Source organism: Motacilla alba, chromosome 1, assembly GCF_015832195.1.
Source record: "Motacilla alba alba isolate MOTALB_02 chromosome 1, Motacilla_alba_V1.0_pri, whole genome shotgun sequence".
NCBI lineage: Eukaryota > Metazoa > Chordata > Aves > Passeriformes > Motacillidae > Motacilla > Motacilla alba.
Window position 1 is genome coordinate 2,176,723 of NC_052016.1, and position 10,211 is coordinate 2,186,933.

Consider the following 10,211-nt stretch of genomic DNA (forward strand, 5'->3'; position numbering starts at 1 on the left):
TTTAGAGAGGACAGAGTGGAGCGATGGTCTCATAAATTTAAGATCAGGGAAAGAAGAGAAGAGGAAAAAGTGGGTCCAAAAAGGAGGAAACTGGGCAGTTCTATGCTGGTTTTGTTGGAAAAGCAAAAGGTGGATGTGGGTCACACAGACAGGCACACACAGAAATGAGGGAGGTGTTCAGCTCATGTCCACATACAGGCAACTGCTGCCAGCACCTCTCAATCTCTGTCCACATGACCAAAAAACCTCCTTTCTAAGAGATGAATGACACTAAAAACACCAAAGAACCAAAGTGGTGCAGGCACCAGTGGTACCATATTGTCCTGGCATCTCACACCCCGGAGAAAATTGTCTGAGGAAAACCTTTGCAAGAGAGTGTGCTGCAACCTTGTGTTTAGCAGAATGGGTAAGAAATGCACAAAAAAAGCTCATAGCTTTAGACTCACTAACCCAGATAAAAAACCCAAAAAACCAAGCAAAAAGCCCCAGCCAAAACAAAAACAAAAAAAACAAAACAAACAAAAAAAAAAAATCTATCACGGGACACAAAATAACTGCTTTTCAGTTTGTTTCTCACATAGCTTTACTGAAACAAGTTTTTCAAGTTGTCTTGAGGCAGCCTGTTTTATGCAATACCCCATTAAATGTTTTCCATCTTGGTTTTTTTTTTTCATAGTTGCTGCAAAGCCTGTTGCAACTGCCTGCCCCTTTGATGCTGGTAGGGCCAGGCTGCCTCCCCAGGAGTGTGTCTGCCCGTCAGTCAGCCTCTGGAAAATGTGGATGATTTTTTGTAGTCAACCCTTTATGTCTTCCATGTCTCAAACCATCCTGTGGGAGCCTGTTCCCCAATTTCACTTTTGTGTATTGTTTTGAGGTCCTAATTTCACTCCTATGTGTTGCTCTGAGGTCAGATGCTCTGGGACAAAACTAAACAGAGGGTACCTTTGATGCAGGAAGTGTCAAAGTCAGCAGGGCTCTTTTCTGAAAAAAAAAAAATTAATTTTTCACTCCAAAATCCTGAAAGCTGTATTTTTTTTTTTTTTTTTTTTTTTTGCAGTGGTATCCTCCATGGAGTCTGTCACTGCAGCTGTGAAAGGCAGCATGGCATGAGATGGACCATCCATGAATGTCCACGGGGAAAAAGAGGAATGAACTCTCTCTTTATCCTGAGGAACTGGGCTTTAAACCAGACAACTCCTTGAAAAAACACAGGCTGTGCTTGAGTCCTGCCTTCAGGAGATCTCAGATTTAGCTGTGGCTCTCTACGCACTGAACAGCACCTGTGAGGAGAAGAAGATCAGGACAATCTCTTAATTAAAACAAGGATCATGATGTACCTGAGCTTTCCCAGGCATTTCAGTAACTTCTGAAGTCAGGCCTGAGTAAATGTCAAGCTGGCACAAGGTATTGCCATTCCTGAAGAACATGGAAAAGCAAGGCCAAGGATGGAGGACGATGTTCTCCACGCTTGTTCTCACACTGAACACAGCTCTTAATTTCTGGACATGCTTCTTAAAAAGCTCCAGGGGCTTTACAGTCTGTGCTTTCCTGGGTGCACTCATTAAAGCATTGGCAAAGGTTTCACACAAGTACAGAGAGTGCTCTGTGTGCACCAGGAAGGAGAACCAGCTCCTTCTTGATTTTTTACTCCTGAATAGCTCGTCTGTTCTCCTTTTCCAGGCAAGGTTTCAATGGGACACATCAGATATTTGGCAGAGTTCTTTCAAGCTCGGGCTTAGGGAGGAATGGGTTAAAAAGCAGAAGACTGGAGGAGGGTTGTAAATCAGCCCAGGTGACCTTGCAGCTGGAATAACCCTTGATAAGCCTGTGCAAACAGCAGGGCTGGAGATCCCCTGGCGTGGGCATGAGTTAAACAATGTCTGTGGCTCCTCTTGATTGCCTCTGCTTTGGGGATCTCCTGGTGACAGAAGTGATGGAGATCAGTTTATTATTTGTGTTTTAGTCATAAATTCGTGGCTATTTGTGGCTGCTCTGGCTGCCTGCCTGTGCTGACACACACACACACACCCTCGAGCTGACATCAGCCTGCCTGCACCACACGAGGCTAGGGCAAAGCTCTGGCTTTCAGGTTTAACATCCACCTGACTCTGAGCTCTTCCACAGCACTTCTGTTGGCTAAACCAGGCTTTTTTACAGCTCTACCAGGCCTCCCCACCAGCTTCTGAACATACCCTTTGGTGCAAACTTCTACCACAGGTCTGTTTTTGTTGATGACAAACCCTCCTGGGAGGGGACTCCCGTGGAATCCTGCGCCATCTCCCAGCATCATTTGCAGCAGTAATGCCCCAGCTGCCCACTGCGCCCCTCAAACTCCTTCCAGCACATATTTTATAGCTCACTCAAAACACCCTGCTGACCCAGAAACTTGTGGGTGGCAGCCAATCACCCTGGGTGGCTCAGCCAGGAGGCTTTTGTGCGCTCCACGCAGAGCCCAGGAGGGAAAATCAAGCTTCTGATCCATAACCCCACTAGACAATAGCCTCAATGGAAGGTAATTTGCAACTGCTCTGCTCCCAGGGGACAGAAATAGTGGCCTGGGAACAGTATGTGCTGTGAGGACTGGAGTGTTATGCATAAGTAAAAGTGCATTTCCAGCTCTGGCTGGAACATTGTTCCTTCCAGGGCCTTCAAGGGATGCCCACATTTAGGAGGTGGCTCCAGACAGCCTAAAAAAAGCATCAATGTTCTGGTGGATACTTAACCAGAGAGAAAACAACAAGGGAGAACCTCAAAAGCATCAGAGTGAAATCAGGGTGCCTCAGTGTGGTTTTATTTTGTCCCTAAAGACCCATGCCTTACGCTGCTGCTCTTCTGCTCTGCAATTTCATGCTCTGTAGCCACTTTTCTCTGAAGCCGAGCCAGCCCCTTCTTTGTGTATCACAGCAACCCTTTTTGTGAAAGCCACACCAAAAAAATTGCCTTCTTGCAGGTTTTAAACCGATCTGTGTCCAGGTAAGTGGCTGAGCTCCTGCTGGTAAGGGACACTCAATCTTTCAGGCACATCTGAGAGGGATGCAGGTTTCCTCTTCAGCCTTTTATTATGTTCACTTTCCTTTTGTTCAGGCGATGGGAGAGCAATGGGGGCATCCCTCTGCAGCGTTAGGGGTGCAACCCCACTGCTTTCGCTTCTCAGTTTTAGCTTCGGGCGCGTTTTGTGCCCAACAGCATCCCCAGGAACGGGCACACAGCTTCAGGGGTGCTGCACAGGACTGCTCACCTTCTGCAGCGGGTCCCCAAGGCAAGGGGATTGTCCCTCTCTCCCAAGACAAGCAGGTTAAACTCAGCTGAAATCATTTCTGCCTGCAGAAGGGAGCGCCTGAAGCAGCTGTTAAGGGATTTTTGCTGCTGCTCCCGGGAGCCCGTTGAGGATGAATCCATGCAGAAACACCGGCTTTAGGATTCGCCGTTCACACGCAAATAGGTGAAATCCCACCACAGTCAAAACCTGCTGTTCCTGCCCCATTCAGAGCCTGACCTCCCACCTAGGGAAGAGTGGAGGCCGCAGCTTTTGTAGCCCTGTCACACGTGCTAGGATTTCGGATTACATAAAATTTACCTTTTCTGAGGATGCAGGAGAGCCAGTGGCCTCCTTGAAGTCCTTTCTTAAGTGACTGAGTGCTTGAAGGTGAAGCAGGTTGTGCTGGTGAAATGACTCGTGGGCATCTGGGCTGGTTTGTCACCTTCGGCATCTCTAGGAAATTCCAAGTCTTCTCAGACAGGGATCAAACAAGTGCTGAAGTACAGACACTCCTGAATTGGTAGCTCCAAGCCTGCCTTTCTGAGGGGGTAAAGGGATGATAAAATCTGGCAATTTTGAATTCTTTGCCTTAAGGTCTTCTCACAGTTCCCAGCACTTAAAGGGTAACTTCCTCTCTGAGTCGCAGCTCTGATCTCTGCAAGAATACCCTAAAAATCAGATTTTTCGTGTGGAATCCCACAGTTCTTATTTAAAGTGTAGTCCACTATTAAAAGACTGTGTATTGACTAGGCTTTTCCAACAAATCTGATTGGTATCAAGATGTACGAACTTAGGATAACTTAAATTATCCTTAAGTTAACACTCACTTGTAGGATAAGTGTAGGATAAGTTTAAATAAGAGGGTTATTTTGTATTAAAAAGCTGTAGGGAAAAAATACAATTTTTTGTACAATTAAATTAATACAATACAATTATAACCCACCCAAATGCTGCCAACATCTACAACATGCACTCTGCAGAGGTGTCCACCTTGGCTGTCCTGCTGCTCTTTGAGGGATTATCCAACCCACAGGCTGGGAATTATTATTTTCCAAGGTCTGCACTTCATGTGTTTACCAGCTGACCCCCTCCCTGCTTTGGCACTGGCACTCCTGATAAGCCAGGCTCCATTGGGAAGGGGCAGGGGACACAAGCACCGAGCTCTTGCATCACTCCTGAGCGGGAATCTGGAGTTACAAACTCTCTCTGCCACTTCAGCCGGGTCAAGAAGAGGTGAACTCCTTGTTTTTGTACAGCAGGCACCTTGTAGCTGTGGTCAAAGGTGTGGAAATCCTCTTTATCCGGCTGGAGTAGCTCAGTAGAACTAAATTCGCAGGGAGCTGTGGCAGAGGATTGTTTTGTTTTGAAGGTACAAGAAGGGCAGAGAAAGATAAAACACGGTAAAGATTTCGTTGCTGTGTAGTTAATATTAACAGCTGCCACATGTACATAGGCATGAGCAGAAATTACAAAACCAGAGCCATAAATAAAGGGACAAAAGGAAGGAAAATTGTAAAAATAAATTGTAACGTGCCTTCCTCAGAATCAGCTAGGGGAGGATGATCTTGAAACAGACTTTAAAAAATAATGCAGGGAACAGAAATACAACTGCCCCCACAGCAAATACACCTCGTTGTGTATGAGGCAGCATGTGGCAGCAAAAAAATGGTGGCAAAATAAAATAAAATCCCTGACTATAAACACATGTTCATAAAATTAACCATCAGCTTGCCTGGCTTCCATTTATGCCATCCAATCTTTATTTTTTCCTACAAAACCTGCCCACACAGCCAGCAGGATAATCAGGATTTTGCAATGACCGACCTGACCAATTAGTGATAGGGGTAAAATGTTAGGATCTAAAGCACAGGCTTTGTCAGCTTTGGGTGTTTGTGAAAACACTCATTTCTCAGGCCATTTTCCACAGTGCCCATGCAAATGCTGTCAAGTGGCTTTTATTGCACCTGCCCTTTGAGCAGTTTTATGTACAGCAGCAGTGCAGATGCCAGCCCTGGCTGGTATTTATGAGACTGTTGCTGTTGTGCACACAGAAATATTTAAGAAAACAGGTCCATCACCAACAGAAACTCGTCTCAGCCGGCTCGCACTCCTTTCCCAGGATGGGTTCAAATTACCTTCTGAAAATTACTCACCTGCTGCTTGTACAGGAGTCTGATGACCAATGTCCAACCAACCCCAGAGAAAACAAACGCTTCCAGCTAACTGCTTTTAGCTTCCTATGGAGCTTTGCTATCTTTCAGGGTGGTTGGGTTTTGATAACAAAAGACATCCATGAACTAAAAAATCTAGAAATCAATTTGGTTAGCCTAGCATGGGAATTTCCTCTTGGAAAATTTACTGGCTTAATTACAAAGAGTTGGAAATGAGGTAAAGGTTGAATTAAAGCATCAGTCTTTCACCTCTTAGAGGAAAACTCTAATGTCACAGCTCTTGTTGTTGACCAGAAAGGACCTCTTCCCTTGTGCCATCTTCTCTAAAGATAAGAAGTATTTTGGCTTTATTTGTGCCTTCAAACACAAGGCTTCTTTCCACAGGCAGCAGGCAAGCAAACAAATTCTTTCTACGAAATTCAAGGAGCCACTGAAGCAGAATAAAGAGAGAGTCAGACCTAAATTAAGACTGATGAAGTAAGAGATATTTTAGTCATTAATGAGGAAAATGCCACAAGAGTGACAAGAGTGTGACATCCTACTACAAGTTAATCATTTTTACACCAAGACATGGAAGAGTGGCAACTGTGATTCAGAAATCATTTCAGAAATCAGCATTTTTCCTCCACTTGAGATTATATTCATAGTGCAAACAGTGTTTCATTGAGCCACTTCAGGTCAAAATCAAGAGGAAAGGTAAAGAATTGCAAATATTGGAATCAAGGTGAAAAATCCTGCCTTAGTCACAAACAAAGCTGTGCTGTGAAAAGTTATGGACAACACATTTGGCTGCTTCCATGGAAAGCACAGCTGCCTGAAAACTGCATAAGCAAGCAGCGCTTTCTCATAATCACAATTTAATATATTTGGCCCTAAGTGACTTACTGCCTTGCTGAAGAATATAAACAGATGAGACTGAGCTGCATTTTCCCTCCTTTATAAAGAATCCAATGAAGTGGATCAGTGCTTTGTTGGTGACCAATCAGTGATTTTCTGACTTCATCTGCTCCATTTATCACAGAATTAAAACAATGCCCAATTGTTGATAATAATCAAGAGCTGTTATACCTGATGCAGGAACAGGCCATAAAAGCTTGTCTAGCTGCAGGTAAATATAAAGAGGACACTTTATTGTTACCCTTTTCTAACAGGTCAATCAGCAAGTCTCCAAGCATTTTACAAATATTTGGTTAAATGTGAATATAGCTGCTCTCCTCCTGACATTGGACACCATTAATTCCCTTTTGCAGAGCAGGAAATGCAGGCAGACAGAAACAAATTCACTGGTTAGACAGCAAATCTAGAGCTGAACTAGTATGGAAAGTGGAAAAAAAAATCCCCTGTCTTTATTATTCAGACAAACAAAAGGCAGTTCTTTTCGGATGGGATTTATCTCTGGTTATCTCATGCAGGTATTCAGAAAATTCAGCCGTTCAAAAGGTCTTGTTCATTTTTTTAAATCTATCTAGCATAGAATTATTACCAAATAAATGAAAAAACACTGATCTTTCGGGAGCTACAGAAAATAAGGGTTTTTTTTTTAATATGAGATGGCATGGTTAACAGTCAACATTTTAAAAACTTGTTATGATTAAATGATCAGTTGAGAAAATCTGTCTTTGTTAAATCAATGTTAATTTTGTCCAAGATTACATCCAAAACATAATTTTTGGTTTCTAATTCAGAAAAAAAAAAAACAAAACCCTTAAGTTAAGATTTATTGTGCTTTGTTTCTTTTTAGTTTACTAATTTGCATTTTTTCTGTATGAATCAGGAAGACAATGTATTTTATTATAATTTGTACTGAAACAGTTCTTTCTCTGGTATCTTGAAGCCAGTCACTTAAGAACTGAGTAGGTTTTCTTTTGCAAATAAAAAAAAATCAAAATGTTCAGTTAAAATGCACTTTTGACATTTCTTTTTCTGAGAACAGTGAGATCATTCTGCATTGAAACTCAAATTTACTGATGCATTGTATTTGCTTCAGACCAGGCTGGCATATGAGTAACCAAAACCTGGCTTAATTGGCTGAGCAGTTTGGATTTATTGTTGCTTTGTGCTACAAGTGCAAGACAAAACTAAACTATCAAATCAGTGGGGGGAAAAAAAAGTCCCAAGTTTCAGGAAAAAAAAAATCATACAATAAATGCAAATTGCCATTCAATTTCTGTGCCACAAGAGCAGGATTATTTTTATGTGGACAGGAGGTCAAATTTGTAGGTCAAATTCTCTTCTGATATGGGAAAATGCAGCTGTATTTACATGATACACCCAGAAAAATCCAACAAAGAGCAAGGATTTGAATTTTTATTCTCTCTTGTTATACAGTAACAGAGGAGAAACCCATTGAAACAACACGCACCTGAACTAAAGTGAAGGTCACTTCTTATTCCTGCCTTCCCTCTGAGAGACAGCAAAGAATTTAATTTTTTAAAACTCTAAACCTTTGCCTCTATACCAGAAAACTGAACTGGGAAGGAAAAGGAAAAAAAAAATTGAGAACTAAAAAGAGTCTGGGCAATTTTATGAGTTTCCATCTGTGTGGGGCTTCAAAGTCTTACAATATTTTCTGAAAGGCTGGGAGGGAAGTGAGAATGTTCACAAGGACACACCTTTCTAATCTGCAGGCCCATGAGACCCTTTAGATAACAGGGAAATTGGTTTAAGGAGTCGTGTTTTATCACCATATTTAGTTAACACTCTAACAAAGGACCACCTTCTGCTTCATTCAGCAGCTGGAATAATAATAATAAAAAAAAAATTTGAAAATGTCTGCCCATTTATTTTGATTTTCAACAACACCTGCAGCAGGTAAATTTATGTGTGTGTATTCATGGTTATACCAGCCAGATGCTAATGGACTTCCAAAGTCAACACACATTCAGTTTAGGCTTAGTTATTAAATGACTAATTATGTTCCCAGGTTTGGTGTAGTTTTATGGGTCAGTGGGTACCTGCAGTTTCTGTCAACCACAGAGATCTTTCATGGTACCCAGGGAAGAAAAAAAATTGAGAGAGGACATCACCATTTGAATGTTGATGTTTTTGGTTTTTTTTTTTCCCAGTTGTGGGTTTTAGCACCAAAATTCCCTGGAGATGGCCCTAATGGCAGTTCTTTTGGAATGGTAAAAGGAAGTTTTGTGCTGTAATCCCAAAGTGTCAAGGGCAAGCTCACCCTGAGTGCTTGCAGTAAGTACTGGATGTTTGGATTCAGGGAGACTTTATCTCCCACTGCCCTGGGGCTTTGATTAGACACCTAAAACACAGGCAGAAATCAGAATACAAGCGAGCATATGGCAAGTTGGGCATTAACTGAGTGGGAAATGAACTTTGACAAAGTGCCCGCGGAAACAAAGGGAGCTGTGACAAATCACCTCTTTGTGGTCTTGGCAAACTCAGGGACAGGTACCCAGTCTCCACTCTCGTGACCAGTGGAACACCGTGGGGCTGAGTCTGGAGGTTTGGGGTGGGTTTTAGGGCAAGGTTCATCCCCAGAGGCTGCTGGCACTGCCCAGGCTGCCCAGGCAATGGGCACGGCCCCGAGGCTGCCAGAGCTCCAGGAGCCTTTGGCCAGCGCTGCCAGGGGTGCCCAGGCTGGGATTTTGGGCGGTCTGGGCAGAGCCAGGAGCTGGACTGGATGATCCTGATGGGTCTCTCCCAAATCAGAATATTCCATAATTCCATAAATGGGTGGGCAGAGCTACCTTATGGAACCTTGAGGAGGTGCCATAGGAAGCCAAAAGTAACCGGGATGTACACTGTGATGCCAGACACCAAAAAAGAGCAGTTTATCCATCAGTTTATCCATCAGTTTATCCATCAGTTTATCCATCAGTTTATGTATTTATTCAGATGCTTGGCACCAGCCTGTGGAAAGGTTATCTTGTATTCCTGTGAAGAACCAAAAGAGCACATCCCAGCGCCGTTCTGCTGCAGAAGTACAGAGGAGGAAGTGGTTCGCTAAACATTTAACTTTTACGATCGATACCATTGAACTTATTCATATTTCAGTGCGATAAAGGTGTTTGGAGCAATTGCTGGGTCATGCTGAAGGTCTCCACACCCTGAATCCTGCGCTGCCCAGCAAGAGCACATCCCTCTGCAGCAGACGCTGCCTGCTCCTCCCAAAACACGCAGCCACTCGGAAAAACCAAACCCTGCCCTCATCTGTCCTTTCGAGCTTGGTCGCAACCCATTAATAAAATGAATGCTCGATTTAAAACACAATTGCGCTATCACGGAGCTATTTGGGATGAGATAACAGGGACAGGAGCTCAGCCCTCCACCGGAGAGGACAAGCTGAGCAGAGCAGGCAGCTTCTGCTGCCAAGGGCAGGCAGTGACCCCCTCCCCTGCCAGCCTCTCCTGCTCCTCTGACCTTTGTCAGTGAGCTGAGTTAACCTCGGGGAATATTAACCCAGGCTGGGGGAGGAAAAAAAACCAAAAAAGAAAAAAAAACCCGAAAATAAAAGTTTTTACTACTCAGGAGCCCTGCAAGGCCCTCTGGTGAGCCAGATAGGAAGCAGGAGGGAGGGAATAACTGGGGGAAAGAGGGTGGGAATGCCTGTGCGCTGACCAGCTCAGTGCTCTCCGAGAAGAAAAGGTGTTAACAGGGGTAATCAACGAGCTGCTGGCGAGCGCCCAGACCTTCAAGGCTGTAACTAAGCAGAGCTCCATTCATTGGAACCGAGCTGCTCCGGTGTTGTTTCCTAGCATCCTAAAGGGTTTAAACTCCCCTGGCAGAGCAGCACAGAGTGTTTTTTACCTCCTGCCGTGTCCTTC